The 23,576-nt window shown below is 42.0% G+C and overlaps 1 protein-coding gene and 1 non-coding gene across 6 annotated transcripts in view; both read right to left on the reverse strand.

Annotated features, from left to right (window-relative positions):
* PTPN13 (protein tyrosine phosphatase non-receptor type 13) overlaps positions 1-11,083 on the reverse strand; it is a 243,238-nt gene extending 232,155 nt beyond the window's left edge. For 3 of the 5 annotated variants that reach the window (XM_066281168.1, XM_066281169.1, XM_066281167.1), the window contains exon 1: positions 10,536-11,082. The gene's annotated coding sequence lies outside the window, so the exon portion shown is untranslated. Of the gene's footprint in view, positions 1-10,535 lie in introns of all 5 variants that reach the window. The other 2 variants (XM_066281165.1, XM_066281164.1) reach the window with 1 other exon arrangement.
* Positions 4,545-4,682, reverse strand: LOC136307059 (U4 spliceosomal RNA). The gene has a single exon (XR_010725755.1). It is a non-coding gene; the product is annotated as a U4 spliceosomal RNA (small nuclear RNA).
* Positions 11,084-23,576: the final 12,493 nt, after the last annotated feature.

Consider the following 23,576-nt stretch of genomic DNA (forward strand, 5'->3'; position numbering starts at 1 on the left):
ATATGAACTTAGATGATTAACCACAACTACTCCATTTATCTGCTGTTATGGAAATGTGTCCTCTCTGTGAATAATCAATGCATAGTAAAGTGCTTAGAAGAAAATAGGAATTCATTGTATATTTACTGAAGACAGAACAATTAAAAAGAGAGCTGGGCATCAGAATATGATACTATAAAACAGTCAACTAACTGGTTTGGCTCACTTTAGGTAGAGAAACAATATTACTCATTTCTCAATTAAAGCTTAATATCTCAATAAAATCTTTTCCCCCCCACTGATTTGAGAGAGAGAGAGGGTGAGAGAAAAGCATCAACTTGTTTCATTTAGTTATTTCATTTAGTTGTATAGTCATTGACTGTTTCTCCTAGGTGCCCTGACCTGGGTTGAATTGGCCACCTCTATTGTACCAGCCCAACACTATATGCACTGAGCCACTTTTTCGTTTTTTTAAGAAATTGATTTGAGAGAGAGAGAGGGGGGGGGGGGGAAAGGAGGAGAGAGTAAGAAGCATTAACTCACAGTTGCTTCACTTGAGTTCTTCACTGATTGTTTTTCGCACATGCCTTGGGGGTGAGGGGGGTTCAAGGTAAGCCAGTGACCCCTTTTTGCTCAAGCCAGCAACCTGGGGCTCAAGCCAGTGACCTTGGGATCATGTAGATGATCCTGTGCTCAATCAAGCCAATGACCCTGCACTCAAGCTGGCGAGCTTGCACTCAAGCTGATAAACTGGCTTGGGATTCAAACACGGGACCCTCAGCATTCCAAGTCAATGCTCTATTCACTGCACCACCACCAGTCAGGCTCAATACAATCTTAAAATAACTGCAGTTAGAAATCTTGATGTACTAACATAAAAACCTAGATTTGGATGATATTTTTAAAAACAGCTCAGTCTGACTTTCAGTTACACAATGGGTATGATATATTATGTGACCACATTAAAAAAATTTTTATGTAAAAGTTTAAGGAAATCCCTATTAACCTTTAGTAACAGAGAATAATATGCTCTAGACTTTTTTTATTGTAACTATATAAATTATATGACTATAACATTGGAGGACATGTTGATTTAAATTATAATTGAAGTAACAGTATTGCCAAGTACTATATCTTGTTACTCATTTCCATACACCTCAAAGTAGTACCAGAAATTTAAAGTTTATGAACTCAACCAAATGGAATATATCTACAATACAGTTTTATCTAGTTTTGAGTTGATAATTGAGTACTCCTGAACTAAAGTTTCTATTATATTTATTATTTTTTTAATTATTAGGTTTTTGTTTTGTTTTAACAAAACAGCTTTTCCAGCTTTCAAGTGGAGCTATAAGGATACATTTTAGTTTTGATAAATTTTCACAGGGCACATTGAAAATTGAGATGTGTTACATTTGAATCTATGCCTCAAGCTCATTCTATAAACTAGTATAGAGGCTAAAAATCAGAATAAAATTAAAACATTGTGTCAAGAACAAATTTAAGCCCCAGCTGAATAGCTCAGTTGGTTGGAGCATCGTCCCAAAGCACAGAGGTTGCCGGTTTGATCCCTGGTCAGGGCACATAAGGGAAAAGATCAATGTTCCTGTCTCTCATTCTCTCTCTCTCCTTCTCTCTAAAATCAATAAATTAAAAAAAAAAAAGTTTTAAAGAATGAATTTCATTAACATTATGCTCAACTGCCCTGGCCGGTTGGCTCAGCGGTAGAGCGTCGGCCTAGCGTGCGGAGGACCCGGGTTCGATTCCCGGCCAGGGCACACAGGAGAAGCGCACATTTGCTTCTCCACCCCTCCGCCGCGCTTTCCTCTCTGTCTCTCTCTTCCCCTCCCGCAGCCAAGGCTCCATTGGAGCAAAGATGGCCTGGGCGCTGGGGATGGCTCTGTGGCCTCTGCCTCAGGCGCTAGAGTGGCTCTGGTCGCAACATGGCGACGCCCAGGATGGGCAGAGCATCGCCCCCTGGTGGGCAGAGCTTCGCCCCTGGTGGGCGTGCCGGGTGGATCCCGGTCGGGCGCATGCGGGAGTCTGACTGTCTCTCCCTGTTTCCAGCTTCAGAAAAATGAAAGAAAAAAAAAAAAATGAAATAAAAAACAAAACAAAACATTATGCTCAACTAATTCCATAAAGTTACATCTCAGCACAAACCAAGAATATGAAAGACAACAAGGAAATTAATTTATCATTTAGAACCTTAGTATATGGGAAATTCCTGTACCAAAACACTAATTACTTCTTTTCAATTCAGAAACTTAATTACATTATATTTTCCAGAAAACATATTTGACTACACTGAGACTTAAAACGATCATTCCTTAATAGTTTAAATGTTTATTTTAAAAATTAAATTTTTCTAGAAAAAGTGTTCAAATAATAAGCAGTGTTAAGAGAAATAAAATTTATTATTATTATTATTATTATTAATTTTAATGGGGTGACATTGATAAATCAGGGTACATATATTCAGAAAAAACATCTCCAGGTTATTTTGACATTTGATTATGTTGCATACCCATCGCCCAAAGTCAAATTGTCTGGTTTTCTTTGTGACCCTGCCCCTCCCCCCCCATAACCACCACCCTCTTGTCCATGTCTCTGAGTCTCATTTTTATGTCCCACCTATGTATGGAATCATATAGTCCTTAGTTTTTTTCTGATTTACTTATTTCACTCAGTATAATGGTATCAAGGTCCATCCATGTTGTTGTAAATGATCCGATGTCATCATTTCTTATGGTTGAGTAGTATTCCATAACATATATGTACCAAAGCTTTTTAATCCACTCATCCACTGACCGACACTTGGGCTGTTTCCAGATCTTCACTATTGTGAACAATGCTGCCATAAACATGAGGGTGCATTTCTCTTTTTGAAACAGTGCTATGGTGTTCTTGGGGTATATTCCTAACAGTGGGATAGCTGGGTCAAAAGGCAGTTCGATTTTTAATTTCTTGAGGAATCTCCATACTGTTTTCCACAGTGGCTGCACCAGTCTGCATTCCCACCAGCAGTGCAGGAGGGTTCCCTTTTCTCCACATCCTCGCCAGCACTTATTCTGTGTTGTTCTGTTGATGAGCACCATTCTGACTGGTGTGAGGTGATATCTCATTGTGGTTTTAATTTGCATTTCTCTAATGATTAGTAATGTTGAGCATGTTTTCATATGCCTATTGGCCATCTGTATGTCCTCTTTGGAGATGTGTCTATTCATTTCTTTTGCCCATTTTTTGATTGGATTGTTTGTCTTCCTAGTGTTGAGTTTTACAAGTTCTTTATAAATTTTTGTTATTAACCCCTTATCAGATGTATTGTCGAATATGTTCTCCCATTGTGTAGTCTGTCTTTTTATTCTGTTGACAAATAAAATTTCTTAAAAGAGTTCCCTTCACCTGACTGGTGGTGGCGCAATGGATAGAGAGCATCAACCAGGAACCCTGAGGTCTTCATTCAAAACCCTGCAGGCTTGCCAGCTTGAGCCCAAGGGTCACTGGCTTGAAGCCCAAGGTTGCTGGTTTGAGCCCAAGGTTGCTGGCTTGAGCAAGGGGTCACTGGCTCTGCTTGAGACCCATGGTCAAGGCATGTAGGAGAAGCTATCAATGCACAACTAAAATGAAGCAACTACAAGCTGATGCTTCTCACTCTCTTCCCTTTCTCTCCTTCCCTGACTCTCTCTCTAAAATCAATCAATAACATATTTTAAAAGTGTTCCTTTAGCCTGGCCTGTGGCGGTGCAGTGGATAGAGCACCAAACTGGAATACTGAGGTTGCAGTTCAAAACATTGGTCTTGCCAGGTGAAGGCACATACAACAAGCAATCAATGAACAAACAGTTTGTTGGAGAAGCAACTATTTCTCATTCCAAACACCCCTCCCCCAGTAAAATCAATTACTAAAGTAATTTACAAAAACAAAAAGCGTTCCCTTATTTTAAAAAATTTCCAGGCTAGCCTGACCAGTCAGTGGCACAATGGCTAGAATAGACCTGGGATGCTGAGGACCCAGATTCAAAACGCCTAGGTTGCCAGCTTGAGCACAGGCTCACCAGCTTGAGCATGGGACTGCTGGCTTGAGTGGAGGATCATAGACATGACCCAGTGGTCACTGGCTGGAGCTCAAGGTCACTGGCTTGAGCAAGGGGTCACTGCCTCAGTTGCTGCCCCCTGACCCCCATCAAGGCACATAAGAAAGCAATCAATGAACATGCCACAACTACAGGTTGATACTTCTCATCTCTTTACTTTCCTGTCTGTCCCTTCACCTCTCTTTTCTGCAAAAAAAAAAAAAAAAGCCCAGGCTGTATCTTTTTTCCAAAAACCACCAACTTTAAATCTTTTAGCACATTCTCCAGTTATATAATTATTCAAAACTTAATTTAAGTTATTCAACAAAAATGTTTCACTTTTGTTCCACAGACTCCATAAGAACTAAGTGGAAAAGCATTAATACATGAAAATGAGATTGTATAAAAACTATTCCATCAGGCATCCTTAAAGAACAACAACAAAACCCCCATAACATCTGGATGCAAATTTGTCTTATGTGAGTAGGAAAAAAGTGTTTGTTTATATAAAAGAATTGTACCATCTACCAATAAGGAACAAACTGGAGAAATAACACTTTTTTTAATTAGCAACAATCATGCCTCAGTTAAACCTCATTGGTTATGAAACTGCCACTGCACAAAGCTAAGAGAGAATACTTATAACTGAAAACCATTTGTTTCCATTTCTACTCAGAACACACTAAACCAGCAGAAAAAACTTTGATTTTTTCAAACGTGTTAAAGAGGAGTTGCAGGTGAAATGAGCTACACGGTACAGCTTCTTCTAAACCAGTGGTCCTCAACCCCCGGGCCATAGACCGGTATTGGTCCGTGGGCCATTTGGTACCAGTCCGCAGAGAAAGAATAAATAACTTAAATTATTTCCGTTTTATTTATATTTAAGTCTGAACGATGTTTTATTTTTTAAAAATGACCAGATTCCCTCTGTTACATCTGTCTGAGACTCACTCTTGACGCTTGTCTCAGTCACATGATACATTTATCCATCCTACCCTAAAGGCCAGTCCGTGAAAATATTTTCTGACATTAAACCAGTCCGTGGCCCAAAAAAGTTGGGGACCACTATTCTAAACCATGCATCAGTTAACAAGTGGCAACACCATTAAAATTCATGACATACTGTTAGTTTCCAACCGGCTTAAAATGTTTAGAAATCTCATTTTTGTTAAAGGGATGCATTCCCATGTGGAGAGAAAAGTCTCTTGAGCATCTGCATGTTCATGTTAAAATTAGTAAGATAATTTTCTGTAGAAGAATTCAATCATATGGTATGACAGCTAAAATTCCCCATTTGTTGGTTTTTTTGTTTGTTTGTTTGTTTTTTAAAAACCTTCTCCAGATAAAAAAACTTTGAATCAAATTCCAACACTTGAGGTGAAAAGGTTACTTCCTCTCTTTCCAGACTGGAAACTGTTGTAACACCCTAGCCATTGGTTAGATTCAGAGCATTTCCTTTTTTTTTTTTTTTTTTTTTTAAAAGACACACCAGGACTTTTAAAATTATTTTATTTATTCATTTTTAGAGAGGAGAGAGAGAGAGAGAGAGAGAGAGAGAGAGAGGGAGAGAAGGGGGAGGAGCTGGAAGCATCCACTCCCATATGTGCCTTGACCAGGCAAGCCCAGGGTTTCGAACCGGGGACCTCAGCATTTCCAGGTCGACGCTTTATCCACTGCGCCACCACAGGTCAGGCCACAGAGCATTTCTAATATAAATAATAAATACAAAGACTCTAAAGTTTCTTCTCTCTGTTGAATTTAAAGGGGAAAACCTTAAAACTACATACAACACACTGAGAAAAGAGGTAATAACATTGAAAATGTGGTATTTCCCCTTACTTAAAGAACTATCATAAATACATATTTTTAGCCCTGGCGGTGTACCTCAGTTAGTTAAACATCATCCCAAAGCACAGAAGTTGCCAGTTTGATTCTCGGTCAGGGCACATATAGGGATAGACTGATGTTCCTCTCTCTCTCCCTCTCTCCCCTCCTCTCTCTAAAATAAAAAAATAAACATTTTTAAAAATGTGTATTTTTAAAATTATAAATCTGAAGGAAATGACTGTATATATTCCATTTCAGAGGTTGACAAATTGTAATACAAATTTTAAAAACTATAGGTAATATGGAATTTTCTGTGATGACATCCAATACAGTAGCTACTAGCCACAGGTGGTTATTGAGTATTTAAAATATGAGTAGTGGGGAAAAGGAACTGTTTTAAATTGTATCTACTTCACTTCAGTTTAGCCACTTGTGGCTCGGACTGCCATACTGGACAGTGCAACTCTTAGGAACTGGAGGGAAATACTTGTATCTGAAATTCTGATTCAAATAGTAAAAAATCCTATAGATGGGTGTACACAGAGATGATTGAGATATGTTTATTTTTTTTAAATACTTGTGATTTATAATATAAAAATGTTGTTGCATTTGTAGAAATCAAGTTTTCTATGCTGACTTTCTAGAGAGGACCAGAATATTGGTTCACAAGTTGGCTACATGTTTAATTTCTTAGGTAGCTTTAAAAAATATGGATGCATGGCCTGACCAGGCGGTGGCGCAGTGGATAGAACGTCGGACTGGGATGCAGAGGACCACGGTTCGAGACCCCGAGGTCGCCAGCTTGAGCCCGGGCTCTTCTGGTTTGAACAAAAAAGCCCACCAGCTTGAACCCAAGGTCGCTGGGTCCAATAAGGGGTTACTCGGTCTGCTGAAGGCCCGCGGTCAAGGCACATATGAGAAAGCAATCAATGAACAACTAAGGTGTTGCAACGCGCAATGAAAAACTAATGATTGATGCTTCTCATCTCTCTCCATTTCTGTCTGTCCCTGTCTATTCCTCTCTCTGACTCACTGTCTCTGTAAAAAAAAAAAAAAAAAAATGGATGCATGGTCTTACTCCCCCCATTCCCCAATATTCTGGTTTAATTAGTCGGGGCTGAGTCTTGGGCATAAAGGTATTTTATAGCTACTCAAGTGATTTTAGCATGCAGCCACTCAACTAGAAATAAAATAAAAAACTAGGCATAAAGACATTTCTTTGCTTGTAGATATACTCACTCATTTCTTATAGTGAGTAAGAAACTTTAATAATTTTGGCCATTTAAAGTCATATTAATTTGATCATTAAAAGCTATCTTATAAAAATCCAGTTTCTGAGTTGTTCAAACCCTCTTAATTTTCAAATTAAAAGAGAAAAGTTCTTAAAGAAATTGTGAAATCCAGGGCAGTGGACTCTCATCACTCCCTATCAGCACTAATCTTTCTTTCCTGAGACCCAACAGAATACCTTCAACACACTTTTCTAATTAATAGCACAAAGTATATGCCAAAATAAGAATACTATGTATGTTGACAGTAGTAACTTCTAAAATGTACTAATTTGGAGTATGGTAGTGTTTCTTTTCAATTTCTTTTTATTTTATTTGAGCTGTTGATTACTTTGTTGTTTTCAATTTTAAATGGCATTAATTACAATTTAACTGTACCACAAAAAATGTTTTATAGCTTAGGCCCTGGCCGGTTGGCTCAGTGGTAGAGCGTCGGCCTGGCATGTGGAAGTCCCGGGTTCAATTCCTGGCCAGGGCACACAGGAGAGGCGCCCATCTGCTTCTCCACCCCTCCCCCTCTCCTTCCTCTCTGTCTCTCTCTTCCCCTCCCACAGCAAGGCTCCATTGGAGCAAAGATGGCCCGGGCGCTGGGGATGGCTCCTTGGCCTCTGCCCCAGGCGCTGGAGTGGCTCTGGTCGCAACAGAGCGATGCCCCGGAGGGGCAGAGCATCACCCCCTGGTGGGCGTGCCGGGTGGATCCGGTGGGGCGCATGCGGGAGTCTGTCTGTTTCTCCCCGTTTCCAGCTTCAGAAAAAAAAATGTTTTATAGCTTGGTTAAAAATTACAAACTGTTGCCTGACCTGTGGTGGCGCAGTGGATAAAGCGTTGACCTGGGAATGCTGAGGTCACCGGTTCAAACCCTAGGCTTGCCTGGTCAAGGCACATATGGGAGTTGATGCTTCCAGCTCCTCCCCCCTTCTCTCTCTCTGTTTCTCTCTCCTCTCTCTCTCTCTCTCTTTCTCCTTTCTCTCTCCTCTCTAAAAATGAATAAATAAATAAAAAATTAAAAATTAAAAAAAACCTACAAAATTGGAAAAATATTTAAAAAAAAAAAAAAAAATTACAAACTGCCAACTCCTGTCAGGCCACATACAGGAATAGATCAACATTTCTTTCCCTCTCCCTTACTCTCTTTAAAATCAATAAGTTTAAAAAAAAAGGCAGAAGAAGCAGTGGCAACTTACCCCTAATACTCCTTTTCTCCATTATGTTTGGGGCTGGCAATAAGATCACTAGAAAAGTATTTATTCAATTTTTATTCAATTTATATAGGAGAAGTTACAATGCTCTCCCATCCAATCCTTAACCTACTAAAAGTGAATAAACAAAGGATTTGACCTGTTTTTCATAATAATAAAGAACACATAAATTCCATTCATTTAAAGATAGACACCTGCCCAGGTGGGTTAGCTCAGTTAGTTAGAATGTTGTCTAGACATGCCAAAAAGTTGTCTGGACATGCCAAGGTTGCGGGTTTGATCCCCAGTCGGGGCACAAACAAAAACCAACCAATGACGACAGGAGTAAGTGGAGCAACAAATCGATGTTTCTCTTTTTGTCTCCCTTCTCTCTTAAAAAAAAAAAAAAATCCATTAAAAAAAAAGATTGACATCTACCATCTACCCAAAATATGATCATGCAATTCTCAAATTCACTTCCTGCATTTATGAGGCATGCCTACAGAAAAAAGATAGTGTATTTAAAACTTATGACTCCTATCAGAGTATCAAAATCTAAACTTTAAATTGACACTGCTTTCAATGGTTTCTGTATGTGTGTGTTATTAGTGACATAAAAAGCTATTTATAAATATTTTTGGATGCCGGTAATCACCCTCCAAAAATTATATTGGCTTTACGTGCAAGTAAAAATTTTGGTGGGACAAAAGTAAATTCAAAAGACAATCCTACGTAATGGTATAGAAACTCACAATTCTCCAATCGCAAAAGTGAAAGACACTATAAATTCGTCTCTTTTCTTAATGACTAACCCTAGTAATTCCAGTTTCCATCTTACCCTGTCCCCCACACATACTCCCACAAAGCCTCTACAACATCAAAGAACACAATGCTATTAAGAAAATGTATAATAAATTTAGGATTGGGTGATAAAGCATTCAGTTTGCTTCTGTATGAATTTACTGAATCAATATATGCATTCATTTAATTTTAAAATGCTAACAGTATTAAAATGAGGAACAATCTGTATTGTAGCACTACCACAAACAACCACTAAGCATGAAGCAGTTTTCAAACTTGGACCCTAGGAACCCAGTCAAGAATTTGGAAAAATACCAACACTTGTTTCATAATACAGCGACTTTTATTTTCCCTCCACCCTTTAGTAAACTCTGCAGATATAAAATTTTAAATCTTGCTAATTAGTTACCAGCGTACTTCAACCCACAGATCAGGTGTCCTACATTTTGTTTAGGTCCCCGCCTTGAAAACAAACCCGATTGCCCCATTTTCTGAGAGGTAAACTCAGCTCCGGGCAGCTCCCTATGAAGTCACCGCGTTTGTTGTTTCAAAGATGCAATTAAATGAAAATGACACAAAGCTGTCTTAGAGATTAGTTGGACGTGTGTGGAGGTGTGGATCATATAAGTGTAAGGCCAATGAAACCTGTATTGCTTGCTGTAAGTCTATTTTGGTGGTAGAATTTTTCCCCACTTCCTCTCCTGCAATAAATTCACAACATAAGGAAATTAAACTTCGTAAGAACTTTCTTGACTTGACCCAAGTTTAGCTTTCCAGCTTTGCGTACTACAGAATCATGTACTCAGCAGGGGAGGTGCGGTGGGGGAGACGGATTAATGAAAAAAAGCAATAAAAGAGCTTGCATCTTGTCTCTCTCTCTCTCTGCCCCAACTGCCCCTCGTCCTCACCACCCCACCCCCTCTTCCCCGAGCCCTTACACATACACATTCTTCTGGGCGGCCTCTAACCACACCATGTCCACAATCATTTACAAAAATTAGAAACAGACTCTGGGAGCCCTTCCCTTAGCACGCACAGAGCAGAGCTGTACTGGCATGATGGGACAATGTCACTCCCCATTACCCCACAATCTCTCACTCGTCCTCTGGGGTTTCATTCTCAAAACTCCAGCGTTTCTCCGCGGAAGAGGTGGATCTACCTAATTCAAAATGAAACTTTATCTCATCCTTCCCCTGCCCCCACTCTAACATACTAAAACACCCTACTACGAAAACCAAAGAAAAGTTTCCTCCACCAGGGCAAAAAAAAAAGAGTTGGTTTTAGGGACTGAAGCAAAAGCAGAGGAGGAAGAGGACGAGCGCAGTGTACTTTGCTTTGCACTTCTGCACATCCAGCCCAGAGCCCAGGGCCGCTCGTGTCCTTACCTGCTCGTCCGGAGACCGGGTCCTGCTACTAGAGCGCGCGGCGGGGACGCGGCGTCGGGCCGGGCCGCCGGCAGCCGCCGCGGGCGCCGAGAGCCACCACTTCTCCCCCAAGCGGCTGCGGGCGTGGGCCGAAGAAGCTGGAGAGGAAGCCTGGGGAGGGGGAGAAGAGAAGCAGCATCTCCTCCTCCTCCTCCACGCCTCGGAAACGCCCCTCCAGCCGGGACCCCGGCCGACCGCCTGACCCAGGAGCGCTCGCTCAGCCTCTCCGCCCTTCTGTGCTCAGCGTGTCTCCGACGGCTTCGCCAAACCCCTCTGGCGCCCGGTGGCTCAACTCCAGCAGCCGGCTCGGAGCGCAACAGAGGTGGCGGAGGCGGACTGGTGAGCCAGGGCGTGCTGCTCGCCGGCACGACGGTTTCTAGGGACCGCGATCATGGTGCGTCACCCTTCGCCGAGCCGCTGCCGCCAGCGCTCCTCGCACAACTCCGGCTCCACCTCGGCGGCCGCGTCGCCCCCGTCCCCGTTCCTGTCACTCAACCCTTCCCGGGCTCCTGGAGGACAGGGGATCTCCAACCCTGCGTTCCCCTCAGCCTGATTGGCCCATAGGCCGCCAGCCCCGCCTCCTCCCTAGGGACAAGATCGTCGGGAGACTAGCGCTCCGGTTCCCATGACAACCAGCGCCTTGGGCCTGGCTTTTCGCGTTCTTAGGAGTAGCCAGAAGCTCAGGTTGATGTCCCAACTGCAAAGTTCTTAGCCCCTGCAGTGTGGACTCCTAATTTTAGGCCAAGTTGGTAATGTAGCAGACCGCCCCCACGCTTCCAACTTCAGAAACAAAACTTGAAGGCTCTGCGGAGTGCGAGGGAAAGAGAAAAATGCCTAATTTCTGTCTCCCTATCAGTCTAGAGAACTCCCCTACCTTACCCAATCTGGCCTCCAGCCTTCTCGCTGGGAGAATTTGGCTTTGAAAAGCTGAGGAGAAGAAGAGAGATAAAGAGCAGGCTGTGCCTACTCCCTGCAGCAGTATAGCAACTTGGAAATGGCAGGGTCAACGAAAACAGCCTCGGTGAGTTTTCCCACAGTTGTAAAGTGATATCTTAAAAGCTGTGGTGGGCAGCACTTCGTCAACCCCAGATGCCCTCTGGAAAACTCAAATTCTCATAATTTTGAAAAAAGGTATTTAAGTTCTTGCCCTGTTATTTTTCCTCTGAAAATAATTAACAATCTCAGTTTAAAAACATAAGTGAAACATTGACCATAACCGAAATAAAATAAAAAACAGCCATTTTTCTATGTAGGATAAACATTACAACTTGGCAAAGGTACTGTCTTAGCACAGGGGTCGGGAACCCTTTTTGGCTGAGAGAGCCATGAACGCCACGTATTTTAAAATGTAGTTCCGTGAGAGCCATACAATATGTTTAACACTAAATATAAGTAAATGTGTGCATTTTATGTAAGACCAACACTTATAAAGTACAGTAAGTCTCTGAATTATTTTTAATAACATTGTTATGCTGTTGCTAACCAATGATGAATAAAGTACTTCTTACCATTAATGGGACTTCTGGTGCTGCATGGTTTTGCTGCTGGCTTTTTAGTCTGGTTGATACGTGGTGAGGTTAAGCTTCATGCAGGCGTTGAGACTTCCATCCATTAAACGTGATCGTAGGTTGGTCTTAACATTCTTTAGATGTGAGAAAGACTGCTCACATGCATACATAGAGCCAAACATTGTCAGTACAGCAATACTCACACGCTGCAGTGTGTGGTATGTGACAGGAAGCGCGTTCCAAGTTTTGAGAATCAGCTGGTCCACAGGTTGAAGTTTTTTCATTTCTCCCCACCTGTGTTTGCTCACCAACTCTGCTTGCTGTCGTGCAAGTCTTTCCAAATCTTTATTTAGTGACTTGAACTTATTCACGCACATGTCTGAGGCCTTCAGGTCAGCAGCTTGTAGCTCAAAATCTCTGACGGAGACACCGGGGATATAACTCAGGTCGGGGCTGTCCACTGCACACTCGAGTGTATGGGTAATGAACTTAAAAAGACGAGTACTCTCACGAAATTCTACAAAGCGTGCTTTGAATGACTGCAGATTAGATGTGAAGCCCGCTAGTTTTTGGAGATCAAGATGTTGAGCAGAGCCTGACCAGGCGGTGGCGCAGTGGATAGAGCGTCGGACTGGGATGCGGAAGTACCCAGGTTCGAGACTCCGAGGTCGCGCGCGGGCTCATCTGGCTTGAGCAAAGAGCTCGCCAGCTTGGACCCAAGGTCGCTGGCTCCAGCAAGGGGTTACTCAGTCTGCTGAAGGCCCACGGTCAAGGCACATGTGAGAAAGCAATCAATGAACAACTAAGAAGTCGCAACGCGCAACGAGAAACTGATGATTGATGCTTCTCATCTCTCTCTGTTCCTGTCTGTCTGTCCCTGTCTATCTCTGCCTCTGTAAAAAACAAAAACAAAAACAAAACAAAAAACAAAAAAACAAAACAAAACAAAAAAAAAGATGTTGAGCAGAGTCACTTGCTGTGCATGCATCTTTAAACTCTCTCAGTTTTTCAAATGTTTACAAACAGGTGTAGTAAACGACCTGTTTCAATGTCGGAGATGAAGAGTTCCAGCTTGTTTTCAAATGCAAACACTGCTTGTTGAAGGGATAAGACTGTATTTCCAACGCCTTGCATTTTCCCATTGAGCTGGTTCAGATGTTCAGTCATGTCCACGGGATAGTAGAACTTCAGGAGCCACTCAATGTTAACTAACTCAGGATGCTCGACGTTTTTCATTTCAAGAAAAGTCCGGACCCTGGCCAGTTGGCTCAGTGGTAGAGCGTCGGCCTGGCGTGTGGAAAGTCCCAGGTTCGATTCCCGGCCAGGGCACACAGGAGAGGCGCCCATCTGCTTCTCCACCCCTCCCCCTCTCCTTCCTCTCTGTCTCTCTCTTCCCCTCCCGCAGCCGAGGCTCCATTGGAGCAAAAGATGGCCCGGGTGCTGGGGTTGGCTCCTTGGCCTCTGTCCAAGGCGCTAGAGTGGCTCTGGTGGCGACTGAGCGACGCCCCGATGGGCAGAGCATCGCCCCCTGGTGGGCGTGCTGGGTAGATCCCGGTCGGGCGCATGCGGGAGTCTGTCTGACTGCCTCTCCCCGTTTCCAGCTTCAGAAAAATACAAAAAAGAAAAAAAAAGAAAAGTCCGGATTTCGCTCAGACAAGCCACAAAACGGCTGAGCATCTTCCCTCTTGACAACCCAACGCACATGCTGTGCAGAAGTGGACCAGGATAATTATTCCCAACTTCGTCCAGCAGTGTTTTAAACTGGCGATCATTTAAAGCTCGGACAACAATAAAGTTGATCAGTCAAATGACCAGCGACATCACCTCACCAAGCTGCTGGCCACACATCTGAGCACAAAGCGCCTCCTGATTTAGGATGCAGAGAAAACTTAGAATGGGTCTTTTTTTATGTTCACGAAGAAGCGCTACGAATCCTCTGTTTTTCCCCACCATACACAGAGCACGATCAGTACACACAGAAATAAGTTTATCCATCAGTAGACGTTTTTCTTTAGCAAACTCAGTGAAAGACTTGAATGAATCCTCCTCTCTTGTTGTCTCTTTCATAGGCAAAACAGCAAGACTTTCCTCACATAGTGTGTCACTGACAGCATACCTTGCAATCACACTGAACTGGGATAAATGGCTTATGTCTGTTGACTCTTCCAAAGCAAGAGAAAAGAATGGTGCTGCATTTATGTCCTTCACTTGTGTTGGTTGCCTCAATTTGATTTGCCATCATGATGATAGGATCGTGAACAGTTCTTGCCGACAGAGGCATGTCTTTTATTTGTTTGATTATGTTGTCTTTATCTGAAAAGTCGTCAAAAAGTTCATTGGCAACATCAAGCATGAATGTTTTGGCATACTCCTCATCTGTGAATGGCTTTCCGTTTTTCACAATTGCTAAAGCACCAGCAAAGCTAGCCGAATTCCAGTCACCTTGTTGGATTTAAACACGGAGTTGCTGCTGAGTAGCTTGCACTCTGCACAGTAGCTCTTGACATGCTTTCTTTTTTTTTTTTAACTTTTTTTTTTTTTTGTATTTTTCTGAAGTTGGAAACAGGGAGGCAATTAGACAGACTCCTGCATGCGCCCAACCGGGATCCACCCGGCATGCCCACCAAGGTCGATGCTCTGCCCATCTGGGGCATTGCTCTATTGCAACCAGGGCCATTCTAGTGCTTGAGGCAGAGGCCGTGGAGCCATCCTCAGCACCCGGGCCAACTTTGCTCCAATGGAGCCTTGGCTGCGGGAAGGGAAGAGAGAGACAGAGAGGAAGGAAAGGGGAAGGGGTGGAGAAGCGGATGGGGCTTCTCTTGTGTGCCCTGGCCAGGAATTGAACCCAGGACTCCTGCACGCCAGGCCGACACTCTATCACTTAGCCAATCGGCCAGGACCATTGATATGCTTTCTTCCTGCTGTCCCCTGCTGGATATTTTGATGCAAATGTAGTATGGCATGTGTCGAAGTGCCACTTTATATTTGACCATTTATCGATGCAATTTTATCATTGGATATTAGACACATTGCAGAACCTGCTCTCTCCACAAAGGCAAATTTCTCTGTCTATTCCTGCTGAAAAGTACAATACTCCTCATCTTTTTTTCTTTTAGCCATCTTCTTTGTCAAAAGGGTTTCTGCAATTAGCTAGCTGATTACTTGATTACAAAAAGGGAAGTTTACTTTCTGACCTCACAACCACCCATGTATGTTATGCATTATCCAATAAGAATTGATGTTGTCCCGGAGGATAGCTATGATTGGCTCCAGCCACCCGCAACCATGAACATGAGCGGTAGGAAATGAATGGATTGTAATACATGAGAATGTTTTATATTTTTAACATTATTATTTTTTTTATAAAGATTTGTCTGCGAGCCAGATGCAGCCATCAAAAGAGCCACATCTGGCTCATTAGCCATAGGTTCCTGACTTCTGTCTTAGCAGCTGTCCCTCTCCTGCAAGCTAAAAGATTTGAGTTTCAGCAATTTACTAGGAAGTCTTGCTGAATTCATGAACAAATTGTACTTTGGCATTTGAGTTTCAATTGTTTGGGTTTATTCTCAGAGATACAAGGTAACCTGGTCCACTCTGGGAAGGGGATCTGGAGGTAAATTTAGTCTTGGACCCCTAGTGTTAGGCTCTAGGTAAATCTAAACTTTATGGTTGGCTCCAAAACAGAGAGAACTGAGACAAAGTTAAAGCTGCAATCCTAGGTTCCTTAGCCCCTGAGGCTGCTGTACATGTTTGATGAATGAGGGAATTAAGAGTAATGATTTACCTTTGGCAAGAACTTGAATTTTTATTCTCATTTATTAAATGAATAACTGTAATGAATGTCTTCAGTCAAATATGCCTTTCTAGTAACTCTGCATTAAATGTGTTTACTCACAATGCTAAGTAAACACAGTGGGAAACACCCAGCAGAATTTTAAGACAAAGTTCCTAGTCCTGGCAGGTTGGCTAAGTGGATAGAGCATCACCCCGCATAAGGATGTCTGGGATCAATTCCCAGTCAGAGTACACAGGGGAAGCGGCCATCTGCACCTCTCCTCCTCCCAATCCCCCTTCTCTACTTCTTCCCTTCTGGCAGCCAGTGGCTCGATTGGTTCCAGCATCTGCCCAAGCACTAAAAATAGCTCTGTTGAGCATCAGCAGAGACAGGGGTTGTCTGGATTTCAGTCGAGGTACATGTGGAAGTCTGTCTCATTATCTACACTTCTCTCAAAAACAAACAAACAAAAAACCAACCAACAAACAAACAAACAAAAACCTGACAAGATTGTGGCCCAGTGGATATATAACTTTGACCTGGGATGCTGAAGACCCAGGTTCGAAACCCCAAGGTTCATAGGCTTGAACGTGGGCCCACCAGCTTGAGCACAGGGTTGCCAGCTTGAGCACAGAGTTACTGGCTCAAGTGTGGGAATGGTCTCTGGCTTGAGACCAAAGGTTGCTGGCTTGAGCCCAAGGCCACTGGCTGGAGCAAGGGGTCACTGGCTCAGCTGGAGCACCCCCTCCCCCATCAAGGCACATATGAGAAAGCGCTCAATGAAGAACTCAAGTGCTGCCACTGTGAATTGAGGGTTCTCATCTCTCTCCCTTCCTGTCTGCCTGTCCCTGTCTGTCTCTTGGTCTCTCTGTTTCTCTCTCTAAGGTCGCTGCCCTCAAGGAGCTAACCACAAAGCCTAGGAAAGAAAGCTAGAACTGTCTTGAAACAATTTGAGAACAATTATAGCTAAAACCTGCAGTCAAACTTTAAGCAGATTAACAAATGAAAGTGTGGTATGTGAAATGGGCTGGAATTAGTCAGATTATGGAGGAAAGCAATTTAAACCGGTTTTGGAGGGTAGGTAGTGGGATAAATAAATCAAAGATAAAGAAAGACAGTTGAAAGAAAACATAAAACTAGAGAACAGCAGCAAGAATCAAGTAGTGGAAGTAAATAACAGTGAGAAGATTAGCCTAGCTGAACTAGACACGGAAGTGAAGGCTTGGAACTCTTTTCCCAGCCCTTCCCCCATTTTCAAAAATAGGAGTTTTTAAATGTTCTAGTTCAGGTATCATACTGGTAAGGTAGAGAGGGTGGGATAGGTTTGTGAGTATAAAAACCTTCATGAAATATCTGCCTCTGTGAGTTCATATATTTATTAGAAAGAAAAGCAATCTCCGTAATACTTGGCATAGTTTATGAATTCATGTCAGGGTGAAGGGATAAAGAGTACAGTGTTGGAAATTTTCACAGAAGTAAACAAACCACCATATTGTGGGGCCTCTTTCTTTCTTTGTTTCTTTCTTTTTAATTTTTCTTCTGAATTAAGATCATTTTAGATAGTTGTCCTCAAGGCTTTTCACCAGTAATCCTTTTGTTTTTATGAACTGAAAGGCTGGTTTTTATTTTATTTTATTGATTGATTTTACAGAGAGAGTAGAGAGAAGGACAAGGAGCAAGAAGTATCAACTCATAGTTGCTTCACTCTAGTTGTTCAGTGCTTGTTGTATGTGCCTTGACCGGGCAAACCCAGGGTTTAGAACCGGTGGCCTCAGCGTTCCAGGTCGACGCTCTATCCCCTGTGCCACCACAGGCTGGGCATGAAAAGCTGGTTTTTAAATAAATTGCTGTGACATCAAAACCTGATAAAGAGTACACAAAAGAGAAATCTATGGGTTAATCATTCAGATAGTACATAAAATTAAAACACAATATTAACAAGTAGAACTCAGAACTACATTAAAAATTATTTTCCAGTTGACCTTTATCAATCAGTAGGTACAAAACGTAATCTCATTACAAGTATAATTTTTATTTCTATTATGAATATCTTTTTGTATGCTCACAAGCAATTTAATTTTCCATTACCAAAAATACTATCCTATGTTTTCTGCTAGAACTTTTGTGGCTTTGTTTTACATATTTTATTCTTTGATCCATATGGAATTTATTTTATTGGTAGCAACAGCTACTTAAGAGTCCCCTAGCCTGACCTGTGGTGGCGCAGTGGATAAAGCGTTGACCTGGAAATGCTGAGGTCGCCGGTTCAAAAAACCCTGGGCTTGCCTGGTCAAGGCATTTATGGGAGTTGATGCTTCCAGCTCCTCCCTCCTTCTCTCTCTCTCTGTCTCTCTCTCCTCTCTCTCCCTCTCTCTCCCCTTTCTTAAAAAAAAAAAAAGAATAAATAAATTAAAAAGAATATTAAAAAAAAAAATTAAAAAAAAAAAGAGTCCCCTAAAACCTTAAAAACATTTGTAGCCTGACCAGGCGGTGGTGCTATGGACAAAGCATCAGCCTGGGATGCTGAAGACCCAGGTTCAAAACCCTGAGATCGCCAGCTCGAGTGTGGGATCATTGACATGACCCCATAGTCACAGGCTTGAGCCCAAAGAGTGCTGCTTGAAGCCCAAGGTCACTGGCTTGAGCAAGGTGTCACTGGTTCGGCTGCAGACCCCTAGTCAAGGCACATATGAGAAAGCAATCAATAAACAACTAAAGTGCCGCAACAACAAGTTAATACTTCTCATCTCTCTCTCTTCATGTCTGTCTGTCCCTGCCTGTTCCCTCTCTCTCTCTCAGAAAAAAAAAAAAATTGTAAATGTCAACTACACGAATATAAAGCTTCTGTATAGTAATACTGAAAAATAATGAGTAAGGAATTTACAGAAGAAGAAATTCAGAAAAGCAATGAATAGTTGAAAGTAAAACAAGTGTGTAAATTAAAAGTAAAACAAAAAACGAACTATTATATATAACTATCAAATAGGAAAATTATTTTTAAAGACATATCTGTTGTTGGTGAAAATATGTGAAATAGCCTGACCAGGTGGTGGTGCAGTGGATAGAGCAGGGGTCCCCAAACTTTTACACAGGGGGCCAGTTCACTGTCCCTCAGACTGTTGGAGGGCCGGACTATAAAAAAAACTATGAACAACTCCCTATGCACACTGCACATATCTTATTTTAAAGTAAAAAAACAAAATGGGAACAAATACAATATTTAAAATAAAGAAGAAGTAAATTTAAATCAACAAACTGTCCAATATTTCAATGGGAACTATGGGCCTGCTTTTGGCTAATGAGATGGTCAATGTGCTCCTCTCACTGACCACCAATGAAAGAGATGCCCTTTCCAGAAGTGCGGCGGGGGCTGGACAAATGGCCTCAGGGGGCCGCATGTGGCCCGCAGTCCGTAGTTTGGGGACCCCTGGGATAGAGCATCGGACTGGGACGTGGAGGACCCAGGTTTGAGACCTCGAGGTTGCCAGCTTGAGCGCGGGCTCATCGGGTTTGAGCAAGGTTCACCAGCTTGAACCCAAGGTCACTGGCTCGAGCAAGGGGTCACTCGGTCTGCTGTAGCAACACAGTCAAGGCACATATGGGAGATCAATCAATGAACAACTAAGGAACCGCAACGAAGAATTGATCTCTCTCCCTTCTTGTCTGTCTGTCCTTCTCTCTGATTCTGTCTCTGCCAAAAAAACCCAAAAACAAAATGTGAAATAGGCCTGACCAGGTGGTGGTGCAGTGGATAGAGTGTTGGACTGGGATGCAGAAGACCCAGGTTCGAGACCCCGAGGTCACCAACTTGAGCGTGGGCTCATCTGGTTTGAGTAAAGCCCACCAGCTTGAACCCAAGGTCACTGGCTCCAGCAAGGGGTTACTCGGTCTGCTGAAGGCCCACGGTCAAGGCACATATGAAAAAGCAATCAATGAACAACTAAGGTATTGCAACGTGCAACAAAAAATTAATGATTTGAGGAGCCACTGCACCACCTCACCCACAGGTGTTGTAAAGTACCAAAAGCTACAGAATCAATATTAATATTTTGAGAGGCTTAAAGAACATTTTATTAATTTGGGTTAAGGTGTGCAGAGAAATTTTGAGAATAATCTCTGTACTGTGTGATTGGCATAAAACCAGGATGGCCCTTGGCATTGTATTGTAAATGCAAAGGGGAGGAAAACATGGATTCCCTGACATTCCACCACACCTGTGGGGAAAGGGGTGAATGGCTAGCCAGGTGCAAAAAGAGAAAAGCCAAAATAAACCTTTTCTTATAGTAATGAGCCATTTGCGGGCATTTGTCCCCACGAAACTACCTCTCCTATGTAAATGCATGTGATTAATACGTGTGACTCTGGACAGAGAGATGGCTGATAAACACTAGAAAATATAGGAATGCCTTTTAATATGTAAAGAGACATCTTTCTACCATTGTGTTGACTTATAAATTTTGTTTTCTCCAAAATGATGTATGGCTTGCAAATTGAACATGGTCCTATCATGTTAAAGAACATATGACTATAACCAATAGTAGTAAAGGACACCTAATTGCAATTTTTACTTCTGTACTTCCCACTTACAAAACTATAAAAACTAGGTAAAGGGCCGGCGCGCTCTCCCTCAGATTTCTGTTGGAGTTGCCGCCTAGATAATAAAGCTTTGATGTGTAATCAACAGATTTTGTTCGTGTCTTCAACGTTTCGAGTCCCTCTGGATTAGATTTAACCGATTGATGCTTCTCATCTCTCTCCGTTCCTGTCTGTCTGTCCCTGTCTATCCCTCTCTCTGACTCACTGTCTCTGTAAAAAATAAATAAATAAATAAATAATTTAAAAAAAAAGTGAAATAGGTAATGCCCCATAATTGTTGGTAGGATTATAGTTTGACTTATTTCTTTTGGGAGTATAATTGCAATGTCTTCCATAATTCATAATGTTTATATCCTTTAACTTATTTCATTTAGAAGTTTATCTTGAAGAAATATTTGCATACATGCCTACATACATGATCAAGAAAATTTATTACTGTTATTGGCAATTATAATATTAAGTGTCCATAAAAATGAAATTATTACATAAACTATGGTCTTCTCAGATATATTATCTAGTGACAAAACCACGGTACAGTACAACATAATCTGATTTCTGTTCAAAAATTCATGTAGTATGATCTGATTTCTAATCAGAAGTTCATATAGCTATATATATATGACAATATTCATACTGTTAACGATGGTTTTTCTGAGGATTAGAATTACAGAAAACATTGCGTTTCTGAAATATTTTTACTTAGAATCTTTAAACAAACTTGTTACTTTGTTATAAAAGGTCAGCATAGAATTTTACTACTAACCATAAAGAAATTAGATAGCTGACCACAACACAAATTTAATTGACCTCCCAAATGGCCCATGTACCTTAGAATGTTCATCACTAACCATATTTGTGAAAATTTTTTTGTGGGGCCCATGAATCACCCCATAATGGACCCCTTGAAACTAAATTCTGATTAAGTATACATGTGCATTTTTTCTAGGGAGAGTGTCTATGTTTCAGTAATTCAGAAAGGGATTTATATCTCTTCAAAATGTTAAGATTGTGTTTTTTAAATGCCAATGATTTTAAAAGACCACTTTTACCTCAAAGGTAATAATGAATTCTGGGCCAATTTAATCTGTAAATAGCAATGTTTTCCCAGCTGCCTTCTTGTGTTCATCTCAATGTGAAATATTTGTGTTCTGGTTTGTACCCACTCTGTTAGTGTTTTCCCCTTTTAAGCCCAGATACATATTATCCTTTCTTGCTTACAGAGTAAGAACTATGATGGGAACTTTGCCCAGGTGACAGCAGAAGCCAGATAAGTAATCCACCAGAACATGAGCAGGTAATTGGAGCACAAACTCTGGGAGAGCTTAAGGAAGACTTTGTGAGGCAGTGTTAACACTTTCAAGTGAACCAAGAATTAGCTAGGGGGAAAAAAAATGCAGTGATGGAAACCAGATAGGACTACAATCACCCTCAGGTCCATTGAATAAAAACAGGTTATTTTCTTTTGATAGTAGCTGAATTCTTTTTTTTTTTTAAATGAAATTAATTCCAGTTACAGTTTTATTAACTTAAAATCATGTTTGTTTGCTAACCAATTTATGGAAACAGGAAGAACATAGATTTGCCTTTTGTGTGTGTGTGTGTGTGGGGGGGTGACAGAGACAGAGAGAGGGACAGATAGAGTCTGACAGACAGGAAGGGAGAGAGATGATGAAAAACATCAATTCTTCATTGCAGCATCTTAGTTGTTCATTGATTGCTTTCTTATATGTGCCATGACCGGGGGCTACAGCAGACTGAGTGACCCCTTGCTTGAGCCAGAGGCCTTGAGCTCAAGCTAGCAAGCCTTGCTCAAACCAGATGAGCACTTGCTCAAGCTGGCGACCTCAGTCTCGAACCTGGGTCCACCGCTTCCCAGTCCCACGCTCGATCCACTGCGCCACCACCTGGTCAGGCTAGCTGAATTCTTTTCAAAATGTGAGGATTCCCCTAGGATGTAGAATTACATGACAGCAATGGCACAGATAACTCTAAATGTTGGGAGGCAGCCTGGGTAGCTCAGAACAATGAAAGAGCAGAGCACGCAGAGGACCAAGTACAAATCTTGGCAAGCCACTTAACTCTTGGAGCATCATTTTCCCCATTTATAAAATGAAGGGAATAAGAATAGCTGACATGCTGCACACATAATAGCCAGTCATGTTCCTTCAGTATTCCACAGGATTGAATAAAATATGTAAATGAGGACTATTTATAAACCCTAAAGCATTATTTCTAAAAAAACAAAAAGCAACAGCAACAACAATAGCTGTAGAGATTTTTGGAATTAGTGTTTTTAACTTATTGAGAATAATTTTTTCAAAGAATTTCTTTTATTCCAAAAAGAAACTTAAAAAAATATTTATTAAGTACCAAGGATAGCTAGTCTTATAAAAGGTTAAGTCAGAGGCCCTGGCCGGTTGGCTCAGCGGTAGAGCGTCGGCCTAGCGTGCGGAGGACCCGGGTTCGATTCCCGGCCAGGGCACACAGGAGAAGCGCCCATTAGCTTCTCCACCCCTCCGCCGCTCTTTCCTCTCTGTCTCTCTCTTCCCCTCCCGCAGCCAAGGCTCCATTAGAGCAAAGATGGCCCGGGCGCTGGGGATGGCTCTGTGGCCTCTGCCTCAGGCGCTAGAGTGGCTCTGGTCGCAACATGGCGACGCCCAGGATGGGCAGAGCATCGCCCCCTGGTGGGCAGAGTGCCCCCCCATGGTGGGCGTGCCAGGTGGATCCCGGTCAGGCGCATGCGGGAGTCTGTCTGACTGTCTCTCCCTGTTTCCAGCTTCAGAAAAAAAAAAACAAAAAACAAAAAACAAAAAAAAAAAAAAAAGGTTAAATCAGAAAATTTTAATTGTGGTGCTCCTGTAACTTTCACTTTCTTTGCCAACCAAAGATTCTTACCTCTTTTCCAAGTCCCCCTACTGACCCCAACTGACCAGGGCTTGCTATTTACTCTGAATAGGGCTGGCAGCCCTGTTAGGTTCAAAGCATTTGTCTGCTTCTACTAGATTTGCCAAGTGCTTAATGGCTTTACCGGAACGAAACTCTTTCTCCTGAATACTTCTGGAAATTCTCACTTTTAGTCACTAATGAGTTAAACTCCAAAGATGTTAGCTTTAAAAGGTCAAG

This window comes from Saccopteryx bilineata, chromosome 5 (genome assembly GCF_036850765.1).
Source record: "Saccopteryx bilineata isolate mSacBil1 chromosome 5, mSacBil1_pri_phased_curated, whole genome shotgun sequence".
Taxonomy (NCBI): Eukaryota; Metazoa; Chordata; class Mammalia; order Chiroptera; family Emballonuridae; genus Saccopteryx; species Saccopteryx bilineata.